This window comes from Halichoerus grypus, chromosome 12, assembly GCF_964656455.1.
Source record: "Halichoerus grypus chromosome 12, mHalGry1.hap1.1, whole genome shotgun sequence".
Lineage (NCBI taxonomy): Eukaryota > Metazoa > Chordata > Mammalia > Carnivora > Phocidae > Halichoerus > Halichoerus grypus.
The window spans coordinates 71,001,713-71,025,727 of NC_135723.1; the positions used below are offsets into that span (position 1 = coordinate 71,001,713).

General features: G+C 38.0%; 2 long non-coding RNA genes across 2 annotated transcripts in view; both read left to right on the forward strand.

Annotated features, from left to right (window-relative positions):
• Window positions 1-24,015, forward strand: part of LOC118519155 (uncharacterized) — a 131,315-nt gene that overhangs the window by 14,399 nt on the left and 92,901 nt on the right. The window contains exon 2 of the long non-coding RNA XR_013443004.1: window positions 2,503-2,630. This is a non-coding gene — a long non-coding RNA (uncharacterized LOC118519155). The remainder of the gene's footprint in view (window positions 1-2,502; window positions 2,631-24,015) is intronic.
• On the forward strand, window positions 5,881-10,352 carry LOC144379675 (uncharacterized). Its single transcript, XR_013443005.1, has 2 exons — window positions 5,881-6,004; window positions 9,392-10,352. It is a non-coding gene; the product is annotated as an uncharacterized LOC144379675 (long non-coding RNA).

The window sequence follows — 24,015 nt, forward strand, 5'->3', positions numbered from 1 at the left end:
ATGTTTCTTTTGATTGAATTTGCTTCTAGTTATCACACTTGTTTAGATTTGGATAACATTAAGTGTGTTAGAGCTGGGTGATTCTCTAGCCGCTGTTAACCGGGCAGTTCCTAACTACTGTGAGAAGGAAGCAGTTGATCAGCTTTCAGACAATTATGTGTCACTGGATGATCCTGGAACAAAAAAGGTTGACTTTTATATTAAAACTAGAGAGATCTCCTAGCAAATTCAAGCCTTGGTTTTCTAGAAAACCATGTATTTTTATATTTATAGAACTTGGATTTGATAATATCAGGGTGTTTGTCAACCTTGAATAGTTTAAAGTGGTCTGGGTGTTATGTATGTCTAAACATTTGAATATGGGATGCAAAGTTGAGTAACTTCATTCACTGTTAGCTATCTTGGATCTTTATACACACATGCTACAGTCAAACCAGGTGTGCAATGAAATGACTTGAATTTTTTCATTTTTTTCAACAAATACTGACATTTGGGGGAAGCAAAAAGTGAACACCCACTGTGGGAACATCAAGCAGGTAGGATAGAAAGTATCCTGGAGGAACTAACATTTGAGATGAATCCTTTAAATTGATTAAGAATCAGTCATGTTAAAGGCAGAGAGGGTTTTCTAGTAAGAGGGGCAATGGGTGCAAAGGCCTCAGAACTTGTCTGTGGTTCATGATAGCTAAAACACAGGCAATTTTTGTAAGAGTCAGTAATGAGAAGGGAGGTTAAGAGCTAAGCAGAGACGTGATTATAAAAGGACTCTGAGAAACAAACAGGGTTTTAGAGGGGAGGGGGATGGGGGGATGGGTTAGCCTGGTGATGGGTATTAAGGAGGGCATGTACTGCATGGAGCACAGGGTGTTGTACGAAAACAATGGATCGTGGATCACTACATCAAAAACTAATGATGTATGGTAACTAACATAACATAATAAAATAAAATTAAAAAAACCGTATTGTGAGCATATGACTTTATGCTAAGAACATGGGGAGCCACTGAAGTGACTTAAGCAGATGAGTATCTTCACCAGATTTGTATTTTAGATTGATTAATCTAGCTGCAGTGTGGAGAGCAGTTGGAAGGGCCTATAATGGAGGTATGAAGACCACTGAGGAGACAAGGAAGAAATTGTGGGGGCCTAGATTTTGCAGGTACAGGGAAATGGTGGGGAGTGAACAGATTTGAGAGGCTTTTAGCAAGAATGTTGGGTTTTGGCAAGTTACTGGATGTGCGAGGATGACAAGCAAAGGTGACTTGCCTAAATTTTTGATGTAGGCACCGAGATAGATAAGAAATAGAATTTTTTTCTTGCTGGGGGTAAATGGGGTGGAGAGGTGACAAGTTTACTCTATGTAATAATCTGTTGGTATTCTACTGTAGCGTGAGGTAGGGATTGAGGTACATGTAGACCTACTAGTACCCATTTTTTACTATTGGGCAAAAGAAAAGATGGAGAGATGGAGAAAGGAAGAGCGTGATGGAGAAAGGAAAGAAGGAAGGGGACCTAATTAGAATTTACAAGGAAAAAAAAAGCCTTATTCCAACATGTCAGTTGCAGGTACTTAAATAACATTAAATGGGTGCAGCCATTATATTAGTGTTATCATTGCTACAAGTAACAATCAGCCTGCATGACACACAGAGAGAGGGAGTTTCTCCGTAGCTATGCTTTACTGCAAAAGCCATCCTACTTCTATTTCTTTTGAATCCTGTTGCTTTGTGAAAACACCTCAGTTCGGTGAGAAGACATTGTAGGGAACAGTTGACTTGTAAGGTATGCTGGTATATATTTCAAATCCTTTTAGCAATGGAAACAGTATTGCCTATTTTGAGGGTTTTCTATGACAAGTGGAGTCTCTGATTTCTTTTCGTATGCTTAAGGAAATCTGTAGGACAATTAAAAATACATTTTTAAAAGCAATAGAAATAGCACCACCACAAAATACCTGGTAGAATTTATTACCAGAAATTGCTTCTTTCTATGTTGAGGAGAAAGCGGTATTTTCACTCTTGAAACATTTATGAGATCATTAATTTCTCTTCCATTAACTTGTATTTTTTTCAGTGTTGAAGCTGGTCAAATGGTACTAGGGTCCTTTTCTTTTGCATTTTCATTACTTGGAATATATGCACCATATGCTAAAATGTTTGTGTAAAGGTTTATGATACATACATTGTCATTTTAATATATAACTGCTATAGAACCACTTATTACCCATTTTATCAAGCTCTTTTGCCTCATTCCATCTTGACCACTACCCCCACACCTAAGACACAGGTAGCAATCCACAAGCATTGTTAAACCCTCATAAGCTACTCAAAAAGTTTTAGGTGAGTCATATTTCCCAGTTGAAATTTCAGACACTTTCTGTCTGGGCAACTGGGGAGGTACAATGGGATGAATAAACATGCTATTATGTTTGAAAAGGGAGGACTTACTTTAGCTCTTAGCCCACTGTCTTCTGATGTCATAACCCCAGTTTATTTTATTGCAGGTATTGAATATGTGAAAGTTCCCTCTCCAGTCTGGTATGTGGTCAGAGATTTCGATACTTCTGGATGTGGGGTTTGGACGTGGCGTGGTTGATGGTGAGAGAGAAGAGTTTTTGGTTCCCCATTCCAAGTAAGTTGTCTTCATATAATGAGAACCTATTATTTTATCCTGGGAGATACAATCTTTACTAAATAATCTTAATACTACCCCAAATAATACTGACTTACATATTTTATCTGTTTATGCTCTATTTTTACTACATGTTTCATTACAATAAGTAGAGAAATGTCACTGCAATTATTCTGTACAATTTCATGATTAATGTGTACATATAATTAAAATGACTTTATTAAATATTTTTTCCACTAAATAATTTTATTTTTCTTAATGAAAAATACTTTTAAGCCTTCTTATAAAGAATTTTGAGAGTATTCAGAATCAAAGAACTTGATTTATAGCCTATGCTGCTGTATTGAAGACAATACATTTAATAATCTAGAAAGTCTGTGATCAGTCTTAGTAACGGAATTTCCCTTTTTCTTAATTGATTGTTAGGGACAGCAGTAGAAATTCAGAAATTCCCGAATTTCCAGGAAGATTCTTAAATTTAGAAGTTTTTGCATAGATGTTGTATAATAAACAGGATAAATAAAGGTGTTCTTTTTCAAGTCTGAGAGTTTGTATTTATAAATAATATTGTCCTTTAGGCATTAGGCATTACAATTTGGAAAAAAATAATGTCTGTATAAACACATTGGTCAAAAAAAGTTACTTTTGCTCACAAAGATCAATACTTGTGATTGAGGCAGTGAAGCTTCCAAACATGATATTATGAGGTAATTTAAAATCCTTTAGAAGAGCAGTGGGTAGTGCCTGATGTACAGACCCCTAACTGTGAACCTCAAGATGACATCCTACAATTATAGGAAATGCTAGAGGTTAGGGTAGAATTATTAGACTTCTAATACAGTAATACACTTTTCTAAGCATAATGAGCACTGACTCTGTAGCTCAGGTGGGGCTAGGTGGAGTGTGATGATGTGGCCACAGAGAGCGCAATAAAACCAGAGCGCTTCTTTTAGTTTTATTGCAGATCACTATCTTGTCTCCCACCTTCATCCTTCTGTGACCCCAATTTCCTTCTTGTGCTTAGGTGTTTTAATGGAGGAACCTGTAGCTAATAAATTCCTGCTCTACTTTTGATGCCTTCAGGAGTCCACATATTTATCTTGTCCCCCCCCCCCCCACCTTCTTCACACTGAAACTATTTGTTCTGCTGTATTCCTGCTACTCTCCACTGGAGAAATATTCACCTCAAGTGATCCACTGGAAAGTGTCTGTTCAGATTCAATTTGAGGCATATCCTCCTTCAACTCTTCTCTGATCTCCCCTGGTTAGGGCTAACCACTTCAGCTTTGAATCCCCAGTAAATGTACCTATTTCTTTTATAACCACATAATCCTTTATTGCACTGCCCTTCTCTACTTCTACTCCAGACTGCAGGCCTTTCTGGGATGGGTAGCATGTCTTATTCATTCTTATTGCTCCTGTGCCTAGCACTATGTCTAGCCAATTCCAAAATGACAAACATATACATTTATATTTTCTATTTTTCTGGACAGATTATTTAAAATAGGAAAGTCTGATGGGTAGGGAGATAGGCACATCCAGTTCATCACCAAGTTCCACCTCTTTTGCCATCTAGACATGTCTTATTTCCAAGTTTTCCATCTTGCTCTCTTTATTCAAGGTTAGGTTCTCTTCTTCTCTTTGCTGCATATTAAATCTGTCCTCTTGGTGTACTGAACATTTAAAAATTGTTTGGTGGGTAAATGTACATTATGTTTTATTTTTTATTTTTTTTTTACAACAGTAACAACTGTCTTCTAATGGATCCCCTTCCCATTAATCTTAACTCACATTCATCCTTCAAATAGCTGACATAATAATTTATTAATGTACAAATCTTCAATATCCCTCCATAGTTTATAGGATAAATTCTAAGATTCTTTACATGTTACACAAGATCTTTTGTGATCTGACCCATAATTCTCTAATTTCCTTTCTTGTTATTTCTTGCTCCAGCCATATTATACTTTTTATATTGTGCCATTTAGTGCAGTTTCTTGCCTTTGCCTTGCTCTTCTTCACTTTTCTGGCAAACTCCTACTCATGTGCAGGATATTGTAGAGATTAAGAGAGAACAGATACATAACCTGTTTCTAACACCCATTTATAAACTACTGAAGCTTGGGCAAGTTGCTCACCTCTCTGTGCCTCAATTTTCTCATCTGTAAATTAGGGCTAATAATAGTCTCTGCCTAGTAAGTACACAAATGTAAGCTATTATTATTTATTTTATCCCTTAAGACTTAACAAAGAATTCTCCTCCTCCAGGAAACCTTTCAAGATTTCCCAGGATGGATTAGGTTTCCTTCCTACATGCTCCATAACTTCTTGCATATCTCTGTTCTTAGACTCAGCACATTTTGTATGGATGGTATCTTTATGTAACTGCCTTCTCATCAGACCATGAGCCCCTTGAAGGAAGAAATCATATTTTATTCAGTTTAATGTCTTTAGCATAATGCTTGTCCAGAGTAAATTCTTAATAAATGTTTGATGAATGAATGAATTGTATAGTGGGAAGAATTCATGCTTTGGAGTCAGACAGATGTGTTCAAATCCAGTACTTACTATCTCTACATCTACAGGCAAGTAACTGTTTCTTTATGTATAAATAGGGATGATGCACCCCTCACTTTTAGGATTAGTGATAGTATGTAGTCTACTGGAGTATATGAAAATTGTTGTTATTATTGTTATTACCCTGAAAATATATAATAATTTTATCTCAAAGTTAGAGTTAGTAGGCAGATACACTTTTTACCCCTTGAAGAATCATCTTAATTCTAAAGAATATATACTCTCGTACTTAAGTTTTTCTAAAACTAATCTCCTGTTGAATTTCCCTTGATGTACCCATGGCTTGCTGAATTCCTGTATCGTCTGTTAATACTCAGTGGACATTTAGCATTTTTCCTTGCAGTTTTACCAACATCGTTATGTTTGCTTTGTGCAAATAGATTGTAAGCCTTTTGAGGACAATAATCATGTCTTATATATCTTTTTATTTTCTTCCTATTTCCCTATCCTTTACTCTTGTCCCCTTTTCCAAATAAAAACTAACAGATCAATAAATAAATGTTGATTGATGATGATGAGTGGAAGCCCAAGAGCAGGCAGGGGTAACTGGAATGTTCTGGCTCTGGGAAGGTCCATCTCATTTGAAGTAGAATCTCAGCCAACAGTTAATGCAAAGATTGCATTGGACATGAAGGGGAATATAGAAGAAATATAAGATGGTCCCTTCTCTGCAGGAGCTGACAATCTACTTGGCAAGATAAAGCATGCCCACACTGAACTGTTAAGGAATAGCACTGGACAGAATGTGATGAAGCCTACATAGTGTTCAGAGGGAGAGAAATTAGAAATTCATGCAGGTGAGGTTGAAGTCAAGAGAATGTTGGGAGGCTCAAAGGGGAAAGAGACAGAACCTTATAGATACTTGAGTGCTTACGATGTGCCAGGCATTGTGATGAGTGATGAATGTGTATTCTGTGTGTGTGTGTGTGTGTGTGTGCACCTGTGCATCTGATAGGAACTTTTTATTCATACATTAATTCAATAAACATTTTTAAAAATTGTGGTAAAAAACACAGAACATAAAATTTACCACCGTAACCATTTTAAATGTATAGTTCATATATTTACATTGCTGTGCAAGAGATTTCCAAAACTTTTTCAGCTTGCAGAACTGAAACTATGTACCCACTAAACAAGTACTGTTTGCTGTCTTGCCTTGAACATGTATTGTTTTATCTAATTCTTACAACAAACCTGTGAGATAATGTTAGGAATACTATTTTAATTAAATGAGGCTTAGAGGTTGAAGAAAATTTCCCAAGGTCTTATAATTAATAAAGGTAGAATCACATGAACCTTGGACCAGGAAGGGAATGAACTATTAAGAACCTATGATTTCAGGCAAAATAGCAGAAGAGCTATATTTTGCTTTTATGTGGGAGTTGGTTTCTATGGGACATTCATGGATATGGTGGATTTTGCCTCTAAAATGTGCCATAAAGCATCAGATACTGCTCTACCTTCAATAGCTCTCCTTCCTAGTCTTAAGGTCTCTGTTGTCTGGAATGCTGCTGCTGATTTGAGAACATCAGAAAAATGGTAGTGGGTTCCTGTGTTTGATTTTTGGGCATGCGATCCTCTTAGGACACAAGGTATTGAATGAAGACTGTTCTTTAGAGTGAATGAAGTTGGATCAAGTTTGAAATCTTTCTAGAACTGTTCTTGAAGTGTCTTAATGGAAAGCTGGCCTATTGGATTGATGGTGGCAAGGACAAGGAAGTATGTAGGTCATATATATACATATACATATATATATATATATATATATATAAATATAAATGGAGACCTTGAAAATGATGATGATAAAATATATATATATATATTTTTTTTTTCTTTTTTTTTTTTGCCAGATTTTCAGGTTGACAGAGAGGAGTGGAAGTGAAAATGTAAGAGCCAAATATGGTCCCTGACTTAAAAGAGCTCCCTGTTGGTTGAGGCCTTATAAATAGATTTTTCCTGCTGAGATATATTCTGGCAATAGATTAGGCCACATATGGAGTTCTACAGAGTAGTTGTTTAAGGAAGGCACTGGGGATGGCAGATGTACTTGGGAGGATGAATCAGGATCGGAAATCATTAATTGTGAAATAATGCATTTTATTTGTCAAGCACTATGTGAGGTGCTTTTTATACGTTTTGTCTAATTCTCAAGACATCTTGTGGTAGACATTAGTGTTCTAATTTGACAAACTGTGTCTCAAAAAGGTAAAGATTTGCCCTAGATTGGTTGGGCTGGTTATTAAACTATCATCTCTTGGCTTCAAACCCATTGTTCTATATTTTGCTTTTTGATACTGGGCTGAGTATCTACAAGTCATGTTTCTGATTTGTCAGTTGGTTAAACTCCATCAGTGGGGGATGCTAGAGGGAGATTGCAAGCCGAAGGAGGTAGATGGAACATGCTTCTTTTTCTTTGCTGTTGTTTTCTGTTTTTCTTCTTATTTGCTTTCTGTCGGCTTTCTTTTCCCATAAACAACACCCTAGCGATGCTTTTTTGCCCCCGCAGCAGCACTGTGTTCCACTAGCAGCAGTCGAGTCCAGTTTGCAGCTTTTTCCCAACAGCCGTAGAGCCAGCCCATACAGACCCCAGTACCAACTGGCCCATTTCCCCCTCGTCAGTGGTCTGGGATCCAGCCCCATGTGACTCTTCCTCCTTCTGAGCTCAGGTTCCCCACACCTCTGAATATCCCCACCTCCTTAAGAGTCTGAGTTTCAGCACTATGAGGTCTACCCTCCAGGCTTCTGTTAATAATTCTAACTTGTTTTCTTTGTTCCTCCATTGTTAGGGATGGCCACTATGTCTTACAGTTAATGTATCTATGATACCCTAGAGTTCTCTTTTTGTCTTTTCAGTAACTAATTAATAAATTTTACTGAATTAACAACTCTTTTTTATTCATTTCTTTCTGTTTAAATAACTAATGTGATTTCAATCTCTTGGTTAGAACCTGAAACAATTATATAACTACTCATCATCATCATCGTCATTATCAAGGCCTCCATTTATTATTTACAAGGTAGTAGGACCACATTTCTTTTCTTGCTACCAATCTGGCTGCCTATGGGTTGGAGCAGATTTTTTCAGGGGGCACTGGCAGCTTAATCTTGCTAGCACTTAGTGTCTATAAGCCCTATCTTGATGAAATTTTTTAACCTGTCTGTTTACTATTTTTCAAAGCATTTCCAACAAAGCTCTTCATAAGGGCAGGGACCATGCTTATTTTTTCCCATGGAATCCATAGGGCCAGGAACAGTGTCTAGCATTGTTTGGTAGGAGTTATTAGTATGCATTTATTGAACAAAGAATTGGATAAATGAGTGAATGAATGAGGAGGGCTCAGCTAGAACTTCATCCTTTCCAGTGGATGGATTCTAGTAACTGACCGCCTTAATTTCTGACCTTACTGCTGACTTGTACTTCTCTTCCCATCAAGGCTTGATCTGGAACGCATTATGTTTGACTGAGGCATGACAGCCATTCTAGAACTTATCAACTTCATATTTATTGTTCCCTTCACTGTCTATGTGCTTTGAGCTATTGGCTAGGAATGTGCTTCCAATCAGGTGGCTCTTCCTTGAACCATAGCATTACTGTGGTCTCTGCCTACTGCTAGGTTCCACCCTAGACATCTCTGTGGAATTAACCTCCCCTGAGCATTGGGGAAGTCCCCTTTGGCATTAGGATTTGATTAACAGCCAACCTCTCATACTCTCTACATCCAGCTGGTTAACCCCCCCTGTCTCTGTCCCCACCCCAGCCCTCTACCCGCCAGGATCCAGGCCCATGCTATTCTCTCTGCCAGCCTTTGGAGTTTCTACATGTCTGTGGTTAAGGCTGCACAGTTTAGGATGTTTATGATTCAGATATTTTTCACTGGTCCTTATTATATGCAGCACAAGCCAAGAAAGCAGACTTTCTCCTTAATCTCACCTCAGAGGTGAAATAAAAATCCCTTTCGTGTTTAAACTTTTCCTAGTGACTTTTATGCTTGAATAAACTTTTCCTGGTTATATGACTATTGAAGCAAGGATGCATTAATATATATACCTACATTTGTAATTGAACGTGACTTGATATTATTGCTCCTCAAATTGAAGTCAAATATGATTTTGTGTAAGATTTAACATTAATATCTTGTGTTTTGTTTCCACTTGTTATTATATCTACTGTTTTTATTTTCCAGGCAGAGAAGAACCGTTCATACATAGGTCCTTTCACCTTACTGACTTGCTGATTTTCCTCTCTTTACCTGTAATATCAGAGACTGGTAGAAACTTCTACATAGAAGTTGGAAAGCCTCATATCCATAACAGTATATCCTGTGATGATTTTTCTTCTAATAATCAGAGTTCTGGTTGTCACGTTATACTAGGAAGCTTTTCAAGGTGGGTTGCCTTTGAAGTAACCACACAAATGCTTCTCCCCTCTTTACTCTATGATTATTATTCCACTGACATGAATAAGTAGATGATTGACTTTATGGCCACAACCTGACAGTGAGACCCTACAGAACAGAGATAATTGGAACACAGAGATAGAGTAGAACCACAAGGTTCTACCCAAAAGAGTAGACAGAGGAAGATAGCAACAGGAAATGACCCAGTGAAGTCTCAACAAATAGTTAATGGTAGCTGGGAAGTATAGCTGGTAGTAGGGACCCAGAAGTGAGGTCTGGAGTATAGGCAGTATTGCCTAAGAAAACTGTGGAAACCAGGCAGGGATTTAGATATTGTAGGAATAAAAAGAGTTGCAGGTCCTGGGACAGAGTTTGAGATCTGGGATTTAAGAACCCAGATTCTTACAGGCTCTCCATGTAGGCCACTGAATTATGTCCTAAGAATCTGTAGGTCTTTTCACCTGTAACTGGGGCAAGCAATCATGAACAGTAATCTAGGAGCTGAGTGGGATAGATAGTGAGTTGGGTCTGATTTCCCTGTGTGTAAAATTTAGAAATGGGAACATTGCCATTGGTCAGGGGTTAGATATTGCTAAGGACAAAGGACAAAGATAGTGGTGTTCTTTCTCTGGATAACGTCCCCTCCACTTCATTGTTGTCTGAGTATTCTGTGATATATTGGGAGGGGGGAAAGAATTAGTCAGAAAGGACATGGGAAGTCATTGTAATAAAATATTTCTGAATATCAGTTTTGGTCTGGGGTACTACTTGACTCCTGTGGCATGGATGATGATTTATGGAAAATTCAGTATCTTAAGTTTCTGTAATCTACAGGTTCTCAACTAGGTGTGACTTTGCCTTCTCCTCCCCTGGCCCAGAACACCTGTCAATGTATGGAAACATATTTGTTATGACTGAGGGAAGGGATAGGGAGCTGCTCATAATCCACCTACATCCTGTGCCTCCTACAATGCACAGGACCTCCCCCGACAACTGCAACAAAGAATTATCCAGTTCAAATATTAGTAGTGTCAAGGTTGAGAAACCCTGCTATAAACCAAATGGACTCTGTCCTTCCTTTTTTTTTAAGATTTTATTTATTTATTTGAGAGAGAGAGCGAGAATGCAAGAGCAGGGGGAGGGAGAAGCAGACTCCCCGCTGAGCAGGGAGCCCAATGCAGAGCTTGATCCCAGGACACTGGGATCATGACTTGAGCCGAAGGCAGACACTTAACCAACTGAGCCACCCAGATGCCCCATCTGTCCTTTTATTATCCTGGGATTCTTTGTCACTGTGGACATGTTTCTTGGGCAGTTATCATACTCCTATAAACATTGTAAAGTTATTTTGAATGTGACAGAATCCTCTTTAAGCATACAGTTATCTACTAGATCTCCACAGACTAGCATTGTCAAGCCTTGTCCCCTCCATGTGTGTGTTTCTGTGTGTAGTAGGATGAAACTGCAGATCCTCACAGACAGACATTCACAAGGGATTAACTCATGACGTTGACTTTTGAGACTTTTATCCATCTGAGCTACTCAGTGGAATAGGTACTCTACACAGAGATGCAAAAATGCTTCTCTTTTTTTCCTCTAAGTTTGAAGCTACAATGTGACCTAATATTTGTTTTAATGCTGATTAGTTCCTTCAGTGCAGTCAAAAGCAACAAAACCTGGAGTGAAATCCTGTCATTCTTGCAAACATATTCTCTCCCCTTCCAGGAACAACCTGGAGACTTGGCCTGGATTGCATAGAATCTATATACCCTGGGCTACCAATAAAATGTGTGCTGCCTAGCCAGAACTGAGGAATCTTTGTCAATCTGTTAATCAGTAGGGTTTATTTAGGGATCCTTGATTTTTTCAGAGGAATTTTTTTTGTAATGGAGAATTTCTAGGCCCCTTTAATTCTAGATCACTGAGGGACTAGATGAGTTCATTCCCCCTTGTGTTCAGGTGCCTTATAGTTATCTAACATATAGAATCATGGATTTGAAAAAAACCTGAGAGGGGTTGGCTAACTGCTATATAAAACCAAACCTGTCTTGCTGCCTGCCTGTTTTTATAAATAACATTTTATTGGAACACAGAAATGCTTATGCATTTACATATCGTGGATGGCTGTTTTTGCATTAAAATAGCAGGGCTGAATAGTTGTAACAGAGACTGTATGTCCCACAAAACCTAAAATATTATTTGTTTCTTTATGGAACAAGTTTCTTGACCCCCAATCCAGTCCACCTTCCTCATTTTACAGATGAAGAGACCGAATTCTAGAGAGATTAAGTGACTAGGCCAAGGTCATACTGCCAACAGAATTGAGGTTAAAGCATGATTAATACATGTTTTGAGGAATGAGGATGATGAATATCAGACCATTGACAAGCTGTGTTCTAATAGCAAAATGGGGGAAAAATAAATATGCTATAAGTCACTTTACCTAAAGACAAAAAAACTGTCTTGATTGATTTATTTCCCCCACTGAATCACTCAGTCATCTTTATGCCATTCAGATATAGCTGAAGTAAGACTTGAGTCAAGTGATATCACAATTTTATGCAGTTAGGTTTTCCAAAGAATAGCAGAATATTTATTGGTCAGTCTCCTGTGTCTCAGTATTATATTCCTCAAAAGTTGAATTATTGATAGTAAGTCAGGGAAGACATTTTGGTAATTGCTGAAATCCTGAATGTATTTAGACTGACTAACTGTCCCTGTGTTCTGCTGTGGCACCAGCTGACAGTGATGAAATCTATAGAAGTAGGACACATTTCCATAACATGAATATTCAGGGTTGGTGATGCAAGAATTATTATTAAACCACTGGGAAGGAACACATTCTCCTTATTATTTGATTGAATACTAAATGCTGCCTTTTAAAAATAATTCAGTATAAACACTTTGATAATGAGGAAAGAGGGATGCATGGGAAAAAAAATCTCATACATTTTCCCTTGGTACATAAGAAGGAGATCAAATTGAATTTAAAATATATAGCCTGTCTAGAGGAACTATTTTGGAATCATTAGCTATATTTCATCTACATCTGTGTTATGTATATTGAAGTATAATGTAATAGATGTCAGGGTAGAGCTTGATTTAAATGATGTATATAAAAACAGAATATGTAAAGAAGCATGTTCAACTGTAAATAAAGACCCTTGAAAATTAGTAAAATGCTGATTACAAATAATAATAATTATCACCAAAATAATATTTGTTAGATGTTGGGCATTACCACATTTCTAAGGAAAGATATTTGCTTTTCTGTAAATGACACAGTTTATACTTACCAAAGGGTCCTAGAACCTCTAAGAATCCTAAACACACAACTGAAGTTCCATCATATATGAAGTATATCTGGTTCTTCATAGCAAAGATTTTATGTATGAGAAATAAAAAAGAAAGGAAACTGTTTTCATTCATTCATCCATTGAACAAGAATTAAACTGCTCATGCCAGGCAGTGTACTAGGCTCTGGTCTCACACAAATAAAATAGACACAGAGGCTCCTCTCTTCTAAAAACCCATGATCTAATGGAGGGTGCATGCAAATAGAAATAGAAACAATTTCAACAAGAATGGTATGTGTTCTATAATAGAGATAAGCTTAGGAGTCTGTTGTGCCCAATTTCTCTTTTCTTTTACTAGTTTCTCATCATTTGTTCAAGCTCCTCTCCCCCAATCAGTTTGAGTGGGGTTGTCCTTTAATCCACGATGGAGTTTGGTACCCTTCTATTTTTCTCTTTCGACCTCCTTCTCCCACCTTGAGGGTTTTACCGCTACCCCAATTTACTAATTGGGTTGTGCCTGCCCTTGACTGTTTTCTCTAAGCTGCCCATACCTTTAGACTTCTAGACTTTTTACTTACTTCATCTTTTCTTCTTCTTCCCCCTCACCAAAACTAAGCTGTTTAGTGAGTTCCTATTACTGAGGTTCACTCTATCAAATACTAAAATACATATTCAGTTAAGTCATCTGTTAGGTGTGCCCATTGGCCACCAGCAAATATATCCCAGAATCAATGTAGCATTTTATTTTAAATGGGAATTCTTGATGACTACAGATCCTTTATCCAAATAGAGTTGAGGGGAGCAAGGCTAAAGTTTCAGGCATGGTCATCAAAAGGTGGAAGAGACATTTTTTGGTCCCTCAGGTCACACTATATAGGCAAAGGATAAATGAACAAGAGACTTGGTGAAGCAAGGTCAGTGAGAGACTGGAACAACCAGAGAAGTGTCACAGGCAATTCTTTCTAGCACAATGGCCACTCACCCCATACTTTTTCTTCCTCCATTTCTTAAAAGGATACCAGCTATGTATGGTGCCTGGCGCCATGATATATTGGAAGAATATGGATTTTGGATTCAGACAGTGCTCAAATCAGACCCATTTTCTGCAAAAATAAAAATGCATGTGTGAACATCTAGCATACTGCTTGGCTTCAGATACCAATATGTGTTCAGATCGATGTATGTGATGGTTTTTTTTTTTTTATTTTCCTCCCTTCCTTCCTTCACCAAGAGGGATAATAAGCAGTAGCTGTTTGCACAAGTCTGAGTAAAGAAGCGTTGTAGAGAGAGTAAAAAGTTTTTTTGGAATTGACCTCCACAGGGCAAATTCATGGCAGATCTACATTATTTATTCAAAGAGAGAACTGCATTGTAATCATACTCCTGGATGCATGGGGTAAATTAGTGACAGCTGAACACCTCAGTCACTGTGAGATGGCAACCTGAAATGGGTGCCTCCGAGGGAAGGGGCAGAGACCTCCTCCAAGGTCGTGCAGAAGCAAGGCAGCAGGCAGCATTGCAGGGGAGGCAACTGCTAGGAGAGATGCCTGCAGAGAGGAGCTGTTATGGGATGCTTCTTTTTGAGGTGGGGTGACAGTGTGAATATGTTTCAAGTTGTCAGCCACTGTGGATCCTCTCCAAAGAGCCACTCTCAAAACTCTGGTTTTGACCTCATTCTTGAGGCTTTTAAAAAGCAGTACCCTGAAGCTATTTTGTTTGTTTTCTTTTGCTTTAATGGCTTACAACATTACAACATGGGTTTAAGTGAAGGAGAGTTTAGAGAAATAGAAAGTCACTGATGTAGGCAAAGTTGAAAAGGAAACAGGAGTCATGTTAATTTTACTGACATAACTCATGGCAGAAGTGGCTGAGCTTTTTAGCAGGAGTAGGGCATTGCTGGTAGGTAGTGTGTGTTCACGGTTGAGGTAGCTAGGATAGGATGTGAGCCAGAAACTGTTGTCCTGGATAGGAAGAGGGGAAACACGATTGAAACCACTTCCTCATTGAGTAGAGTACCAGGGATAGAAAAAAAAAAACTGGAGTAAACTCAGTCATAACAAAGCGTCCTTTTTCTCTCCTGCTCCACACAGTTATGGGGATCAACAGCTTTGCCCAAGACACTATAATGAGGTCTGTCACTGTCCATAGATAGACCATCTATGGAAAGATGGCACTGGCAATGATTTCAGAGACAAGTAGATTCATTGCGAGTCATTGGACTCTACCTGAACCACTTGTGAGACCAAGAGGACACACTGGACAATCTCTTGGGAACAGAAAGTTCAAAAAAAGGAAGTGGGCTTCAAGAATGGGACAATCAGTAATGTGATCATGAGACAAAATGGGAAGACAAATAGGAAGCAAAATAGGTACAGGAGCAGCAGGCGCTGGGATTAGAGGCAATTCTAGGATAACTTCCAAAGGGTTGGGATGTGCCAACAATAGTTTGATAATAAATCAAGTACTTTATCAGGGCAGCTTGGTGTTTCCCCCCAGTATCCTACCCCCAGAGCTGTTGTACCATCAAACTATATCTTCTTTGGTCCAGGAGTTTCCTGAGTCTGCCTCCCAAGTAATACCTTCTGAGTAAACCGGAGACTTTACCAGAACCAGATGGGAGCTGACTCTAAAGAGTCTTCATGATAACTCCTCTTGGTCACATTCCTTACGTCTTGGCTCATATAGATAGAATTTAGATTGGGACTCTTTTCTGTCTTCCTGAGGAATGGAAATCATAACTGCATATTTAAGTTTTTGCTGTTACTAATGATAATAAACTCATTGCTATTTTATCACAGGCTTTAAAAAATGATCTTTAAAAAATGATAAGAAGCAAAGAGCATTTGCTTCTTGATTTCATTGTAGACAACCTTATTAAGGACAGTGTATCAATAGTATTGTTCTATTTTGTAGCATAATTAAAGTAATATCTATGCCTTATATAAGAATATGCAAAATACACTGGGTATTATATGTAAACAATGAATCATGGAACACTACATCAAAAACTAATGATGTGATGTATGGTGATTAACATAACATAATAAAATAAAAAAAATAAAAAAAAGAATATGCAAAATAAAAAAGTTGTCACATTTTTGACAAATGCAGTGACAGAATATATAGGAACGTGTGATAACTTACTGTTTTTAAAGGACAGAATTCAATTTTTGGCGCTGAATTGGAGTTGTGATTTGCTAAGTCTAGTGTAGAAAAACTAACTCATTAATCTAGAGCTGAAGGGGATCAGTGAAACAGGTAAGGAGATTTCCCCAGGTAACACTAATGGAGCATGTCTTGTGTCTTGGTGTAGAGCCTATGCAGGCAGGAGAAGCATGAAGAAGCCCAGTAAGAAGACGGTAGACCAGGAAAGGGATAGAGTGGATTACTACCAAGGGCCAAACACTTCTGTTATTCTGATTAGTGAGGAAATGCAGTATTTCAAAAAATTCTTTTTTTTTTTTTAAATAAAAAAATTCTTCTTAAGGGGAGGAATATCTAGATCCTCCAGGGCAATTCTTTCCCTCTCCTGTAAGATCTGCTTATGTCCTGCTGATAGGTTTTGTTTGCCTTCTACTGAATTGCTCCCTCAGGCATTTTCAATACTGTCCCTAGGAGAAGACTGGTCTTAATGGGTAGAGTGACTATTTGGAGGGACTTGGTCCTCATTTGGAAAGTCAGATCATCTACCATGTCCTTCATCACATTCTTGCCATTGACAGTGAATGAAAATTGCTCCTCATGTTGATCCTTGGAACTTCACAGGAGCAGGGCAGTATCCCAGCATGAATAGGATACTGGCACCAGTGACTTTTCAGTTTTTACTGCCCATATCAGTTTGGTAGGGCTGCCATTTAAAAATGGCACAGACTGTTATCTAATAACAGAAATTTATTTTCTCACAGTTCTGGGGGCTAGGAAGCCAAGTTCAATGGGCTAGTAGGTTTGATTTCTCCTGAGGCCCCTCTCCTTCACTTACAGATGGTCTTCTTGCTGTGACATGGTCTTTTCTCTGTGCACATACACCCTTGGTGTTTCTTCCTCTTCTGACCTCATTGAACCTTAATTACCTCTTTAAAGGTGCTATTTCCAAATATAGTCACATTGAAGGCTTCAACATATGAATTTTGAGGGACACATTTCAGTCTATAACACTTCTCATGGAACTTCTGTTGGTGAAAAACATCAGTAGAGAGGTAGCATGAATAAATACAGCCTGATTTTTTTGAGCCACTAATATTTTAGGATTGATTGTTAATGCAGTACAACCTAGTCTATTCAGATTAATAATCATGGCTTATCATTTCTTGGAGTTGAGTAGCAGCATATTATCCTGTGTAATGAGATAGAACAACTTCTAGTAGGCCGTGCACTGCAATGTACCTGCACATAATCAGGTATACCAGACCATCCAGAAAGGATGTTTGAGAAGGGATGGAATTGGAATTGCAACAGTAGTTAACAACTGTTTATTGAGCACCACTGTGTCACGCCCTAGAGAGAGAAGGGACACTATCACTGTCTCACAGCCCAGGAAAAAAGAGATATTAAACAAACATACACATAGGTTATTATTTTATTAAAATTTAGATAAGTGCTAACAAAAGATTATATGTTAGTTTTTATGTTTTCATTTTTGACTTTAAAGCTGACTGGTTTCATGTGAATCAGATCTGGTACATCTAGAAATTAGATGGTATTTACTACACGAACAGAGGTGAGCACTGAAAGTGTAGTGTTGTAGGCAGGATAACTGTGAAATTGTATCAGCTCTTTGCATCGAGATTTGGGAGTCCTCAGCATGTAGATGATAATTGAAGTCATGGGAATGAATGATGTCACCCATGATGATGAGACTAATGTTGGGTGAGACGAAAAAAGAGACAAGAGCAAGAGCCCAAGAACATCACTATTTAAAGAACAGGAGGAGAATGAGGTTCATTCAAAATGACCGAGACAGAACCCCTTGGAGATGTAAGAAGAAAGTCAAGAAAGTAGTGCTACAGAGTCAAATGAAGAAAGTATCTTCAGGAGTAGGAGGGAGTAGACGTTCCTGCCAAGAGTTAACTAATACGAGAACTAGAATGTGCACTTGAGGTTTAGCAACAAGAAGTCATTAGTGACTTTAATAAATGTCACTAGAGCGGTGAAATCAATCTAGCACGTTGAGGTATGAATAGGAGTTGAGGAAATGGCTGTTGGGAATGTATACATCTCTTTTAAAAAATGTGGCTATGAGAGGAATGAGGCAAAGTGATGGTTGAGAAGAAATAGAAATGGAAAAGGTGAATTTTTACATTTTAAATTAGAAAAAGCAAATATAAATTCTAATGAGGGGGGTAGAACCAAGGAGTTGAAGATACAGGAGGGAGGGTATAATCTATAGAGCTGGGTCCTGACCTGATAGGGGCAGATAAGGGAGGGTAAATCTTGTCAAGAGGAAGGACTTCTCTTCTACTGTTATAGTAGGGAAGGATGAGAAGATGGCTGGAGAAGAAAGTTTATAGATTTGTAGCAGGAAACTGAAAGAATTTATGTGTGATGATGTGGTAGTCATTAATGCTGTTGCCAGTTATTTTGGTTTCTCCTGCAGGGCATTTTGGGATTGCATTTCCTTGTCTTCCTGGAGTGGTCATGAGACTTGCTTTGGTCATTAAAATGTGAGCAAAACCTTCTAGGTCATTAGAATGCAAGCAAAACCTTCTCCACTTGGAGAGCCAGTGGGTGATTTGCCACATTCTTTTCCCTTTGCCAAAATGATTAATAGCATTCCAAACAGTGGCTGCTCCATTAGCCAGGATCCTGATTGAGGACAGTGCAGAGCAGACCTGGGTGATCTACAATAGACATATAGTTTGAGTGAAAAATAAACCTTGTTTGTTTGTTTGTTTTGAGCCACTGCGATTTTAGGATTGCTTGTTAATGCAGCATAACCTAGTTTATTTGAACTATAATTATGGTTTGTATTCTCTCCGAGAAGCCAGAATGGATATCCTTCTAAGCTGAGCTGTAAAGTGAAATTGTTATTTATTTTAAAGTCATTCTAGCTTATCAATCACACTTACCAATTTTACACATTTGGTTGGAAGCAGAAGAAATGACTGACATGTTCATTTATTTCAGCATCTTAATTTTTCTCCACATAGAAGCAGTAGTGACTCATAACAACACAAAATAGCTTTTTTAAAATCTGTAGAATAGATAAGTTGTATTGAGCAGTTTTTTGTTTTTTTTGAGAGCGTGCGCATGCGCGAGCTAGGAGGGAAAGGGGCGGGGGGAGAGGGAGAGAGAGGATCTTAAGCAGGTTCCACACCCAGCACAGAGCCAACACAGGGCTCCGACTCGCGACCCTGAGATCATGACCTGAGCCAAAATCAAGAGTCGGATGCTTAACTGACTGAGCCACTCAGGGGCCCCAGTTTTGAGTAGTTCTAAAGTAAAGGACAAGCAGTAAAGTTTTATTGCTAAAAACCTACTTTGGAATATCCTCTGTCTAAATTACCAGAGGTAATTTAGGTAAATAAAAAGGTAAAAGCATGCATGGTGTGACATACAAAGTGAGGGAAGGACTTGTGAGTTTCTGAAGACATCAAGAAGACTTGATTTTCTACCAAAAACATCAAGGTACAGTTAGGGATTTAAGGACAGTGGAAGACCAGAGCTCGATTCCTGATAAAAATATGTAAGAGCTAGTGTGTGTGTGTGTGTGTGTGTGTGTGTGTGTGTGTGTGTGTGTGTGTGTGTGTGTGTGTGTTTAAAGCTAGTGGTTTTATAAAATCTTTTAAATGGATAACTAGTGTTCAGTTAAAAACAATTTCAATACATAGGGTTGCATATACATATATATGAATATGTATATATATTATACACACACATATAATAAGAGGCTTGTTAATAAGAGGCTTTTTGGTGTTTGTTCCACTTTAGTTTAACAGGATTTAAAAAAAAAATTCCTAAGTGAAAAGCTTTGCAAGAAGGAGGAGAAGTAAAATTTTCTTTTACATTAAACTCAGTCAATACCCAGAATCATGCTTATATATGTTTAGTTGCTCAGATTGTTTAGAAACTAATGAAAAAAAGAATTATGCATCTTCTTTTACTCTCCAGTCTCTTACCTCAGATGAAATTCTAGGCCAAGGTATTGACACGGCTTATAATCTCAGAGCTGTTTTAATGAATTTGGGTAGGTTCAGAGGCCCCTTACTAAAGCTGGAATTTATAACAATATTTGCACAAAATAGGAATAGGTAAGCAAGTCAGTTTACCTGAAAAGAAATATATTTTATTTAATTAATTTGGAAATAGCCCATATAGCTCCAAAAATTATGGAAAATGATGATGAACCTCAGTCGAGAATGGAAATGCCAGGGTATCCTGCTTGTATTTCAGTGCAGCAGTTGGTATTTGGCTCCTCCAGTCTTTATTTGGTGAGGGGTCAAAGTTATTAAAAATAGAAACAAAACAAAGCAAAATAAATGAATCAGCAGCAAGATGAAACACAGATCAAACAATCTGAAATAACATAGAAAATTGTTGGCCCCATATTTACAAGTCCAGAGGCATTTTGGGCTTCACAGTTGCCTCAACCCATGTTCTTTTAACTCTCCTTTCCTCTATGTTCATGGTATGTTCTAAGGCTTTAAATAAGATGATGGCCACAGTTCCTGGCTTTGTAATCACCCAAAAAAACATTCCAAGGGAGAAGAAGAAATGCTTGTGTACCATGGTCATATGACACTCTGAATTAATAATAGAGCCTAGGAAAATGGAATGTTCTCTCTGGTTTAAGCTATATAAGAGTCATATCAGGACTGAGTCAGTGTGCTGTTTGTGGAAGGGCTATCTGACAGAAAGAAGGAAGGGGTGAAGGGAGGTTGGTTACAGTCAGGTGACAACAGTATCCATAACATCTGTTTGTATGATTGGCACAGCCTCTGTCACTTTCTCTGCTTGTGCTAAGTTTTGCTGTAGCCCATTTAAGGTGTTATTCTAGCAGCTGAATTTGGCTAGAGAGTCAAGGCAGTGATTTAATTGGGAACCCTTGGAGAGACTAATTTATATAAATATACTTAATTTTATTGCTAAGGAACACATTTCTCAGTCCTTCCCCCTATTCTAAAGAAGGTTACAAAGTGCTCAAAGTTATTTGCTGCAAAGGGAACTTTCATAAGTAGTTAATGAAGTTTCAGTGCCTGAACTGCAGGGTATTTGATTATTGGGAAATCTTGACATTAATCTAAAGCTCTTTCTCAGCTCTCTTACTCTATCATTAAAGGAATCTCCTCATTGGTCAATTTATCTCCACTGATATTGATCTCACTTTATCTATTTTTGGACCTACTAGTGCTTCATTGTGAAAAAGGAAGGCTGTGGAGAATGCAATACAACCCTTTCCACCTCTCTCTATTTCCCATACATATGCAGTGCTTTTCCATGTGGGGATCATTGAATTTAAAGCATCACAAGACCAAGTGGGATATATTTTATTTGAGATATAATCATGTTTTCTTATCATTTGTCCATTTTTTTCACTAAGGTTACCCTTTTTAAAAAAAAATTTATTTAAATTCAATTAGCCAACATACAGTGCATCATTAGTTTCAGATGTAGTGTTCAATAATTCATCAGCTGTGTATAACACCCAGTGCTCATTTATATCACATGCCCTCCTTAATGCCCATTACCCATTTACCCCATTCCCCCACCCACCTCCCCTCTAGCAACCCTCAGTTTGTTTCCTATAGTTAAGAGTCTCTCTAAATAAAATCTTAAAAAAAAAAAAAAAAATAGGGCACCTGGGTGGCTTAGTCATTAAGCGTCTGCCTTCAGCTCAGGTCATGATCCTGGGGTCCTGGGATTGGGCCCCGCATCGGGCTCCCTGCTCAGCGGGGAGTCTGCTTCTCCCTCTCCCACTCCCCCTGCTTGTGTTCCCTCTCTCTCGCTGTGTCTCTCTCTGTCAAATAAATAAATAAAATCTTAAAAAAAAAAAAGAGTCTCTCATGGTTTTTCTCCCTCTCTGATGACGTCCCATCCTGTTTTCCCTCCATTCCCCTAGGGTACACTTTTTATACCCACCAGAATTTGACATTTATGTTTCACTTATTATACCATGTCCTTGGCGTGTGTGGGAAGTCTATGTGGATCAGACATATCTCGATCATTGTTTCACGTCTTTCTCAGCTTTACCTCTGATTCCAGCCACAGTCATGGAGAACAGTTGCTAGCAGATTCCCATCTCTTTTATGTTGCCAGCGCCTCATCTCAAACATGAGCTGTCCGTCTCTTGCTTTCTGCCTTGGGGCTTTTCCAAGTCCACAAGTGTGGACACCTGGGGGTGCCACTTGGCACAAATGTAGGTGTGGGGAAATTAATGCCCCATCAGGGAAAACTCAATCAATAGGCACTGGGACGTGATGCTTAAATGTTTCTCCCTCTCATCCCTCAGGTAAGCACTTTTAAGGTTCATTCTAAATAACACCATGAAGGTCCCTGCAGAATTGAACAGCTGTTGGCTACAGTGTTGGTCAACTCAATAAAGCATTCTTTCAAAAAAGACAAAAAAATTGAAGCATAACTCACATATAAAACTTCACAATCTTATGCATATAGGTTTATGAGTGTGTGTAGGCCATCACCTACACACACTATGTGGCCATCACCAAGTTCATGATATAGAATATTTTGGACACCTCAGAAGGTTAGCTTATGCACCATCTGTTTTTGAATTTAAAATAGATTCATACTGTATATCCTGATCTGGGTCTGACTTCTCACATGCAATATTATGCCAGTGGGGTTCACCTATTTTGTAGGTTAGTGGCTGGTTGTTTTTCACTGTTTTGTAGTATTCTATATCAAACCATTCACTAAGGATTGTTATATTGGCTTTCTTTTCTATCCTGTTTTACTCTCCCTGGTTCCTCACCCCTATTAACTGGAATCACATCCCAAATAGACTACCTTCACCATTTCCCCTCTCTGTACTCGCCTATTCCAAGCTCCCAGGGCTTCTGGGTTATTATTTTGCTAGGAGACAAGGATTCTCATTTAGCTCTGTTCTTTACTTGATATTTGGTACTGGGGTTCAAGTTTCCTCATCTATAAAATATGAGGCTCTCTGGGATGTGTTCTGGTCTCAAATTTTGGCAATAAAGATCTGCAGTTTAAGAGGGGTCCTCGAGGGAAGGCGATGCTCAACAAATGGAAATAAATGGTAGAATTTCATGCATAGGAGACCATGGGGTGAGAGACAGTATTTTTATACAGAGATCTTCCTGGTGCCGTGAAGTCTTATCACCTGAGTAGTTGTCTACTTTGTGACTTCTGAGCTGAGTCAGATGCATCTGCAAAGGAATCACCAGATGGAGAAATCAGCACTTCAGTGTAAGGCACATTTAGAAGGAGGCAAAGATCCTGGAATGGAGGAGCAGTATCATTTGTGGATGTCACCAAGGTTTGCTCTTACTTGATGACATTGTTTCCATGGTAACTAATGCATTTCAAATTATAAAAAATCTGAAGAGTAGAAAAGATCAAATAGAAATACATAACTTCAATTAATATATAAATGTTTGAAGTTATAGATGTGAAACACAATTTTTCAAAAGTGAACGAAACGTTCCAACAATTATGATTGAACTCTGGTGGATGGTGCAATATATTGGTGATAAATCTGTGCTCTGTTAAACAAATTATTTGACCATTCCTCACTTTATACTTTTATGTAAATGATAAAGTGTGAAAGAGATAATCTTACAATCAGCCATTAATTATGTATTATTTAAATGTTTCCTGCCCCTTTTATTTTTCTGCCACTTCATTCTTTATTGGCATTCTATTATAAAAAAAGGAAAAGAAAGTAAAATTAGATGAGGCACGACTATATCCTGCTTCTCCAACAACTCAATAAAAAAGACAATAATCAAGGATAACAGTGAAATTAAAATAAAAGAAAGTAAAATTAAAATGATTTTTATTTTTCTTTTCAATAGTTCTGTCTGTGAAGATATGTTAATTAATTCATTTATCAAGGGTTTATTTATTGAGTATAAGTCAAGAACTAGCACATGCTTAGATACCATAGATACAAAGATGCATAGTTTTTGACTGTCTATT